We start from the raw sequence: 1,035 nt of genomic DNA on the forward strand, positions 1-1,035 counted from the left end.
CTTATTCATTTCCATTTTGATGGCTCACATATATTTTTTTGTGAGACATGTAAACCCTAGCTATCTATGTTTACAATAAAAAATAATATTTTTGACATGAAAAATAATTTTTTCATAGACGATCTAAATAAGTTACATGTCTCACGAAATCGACGCGTAAAACCATCTCATAATAATTTTTGTGATATTCTTTTAATGTGGATATATGAGACCAAAATAATAAATATATTATAAAATAGCTCTTAATTCTCATCATAAAATAAAATAATAAAATATGCTATTTCTGTACACAAATCAAATTAAGATATATATATGACCGTAGCGACTAAAATAAACAATTTTTTAAGCAAACAAATTTAATTTTAAATAATGCTATCAGAAAACTCGACTTATTAACCACCGATATTCATTGGATTGGGCCATATTATTTAATTGAATAATGGGAGAAAATTGTGAGATTAGCTGGCTAGATAAAAGGATATAAATTTCGTCAAAGATTAACGCCGTTAGACAGCAAGCAACGGCGATGGCATTTATTTTTTCTTTAATGAAAATGCAATTAATGTGTATATAATAATAAATACAAGCCAGCATCAAACTATATTTTATAAAAAATTATACAGAGAATAAATAATTTTAACAACTATTACCCATAAGAAGTTATTTTATATTTTTCTAAATTTGGACTTAAGAATTTAGGCAAAAACTTGTGTGAGACGGTTTCACGGATCATATTTTGTAAGACGGATATCTTATTTGAGTCATCTATAAAAAAGTATTATGTTTTATGCTAAGAATATTATTTTTTATTGTAAATATCGGTAGGATTGACACGTTTCATAGATAAAAATTCGTGATACATATTCTAAGATTTATAATTTATTGTATTTTATCTTTGGGATCCACCTTCCCATTAAACACGTCGTGTGCCTTGGAATTTAGTAATCCTATTTAGATTTATATATGATATCACCTACATTATAATCATTATCCATCCACGTTATCGAATGTTTATGGATAAGAAATGATTATATA

Source organism: Primulina huaijiensis, chromosome 10 (assembly GCF_012295235.1).
Source record: "Primulina huaijiensis isolate GDHJ02 chromosome 10, ASM1229523v2, whole genome shotgun sequence".
NCBI classification, from domain to species: Eukaryota; Viridiplantae; Streptophyta; class Magnoliopsida; order Lamiales; family Gesneriaceae; genus Primulina; species Primulina huaijiensis.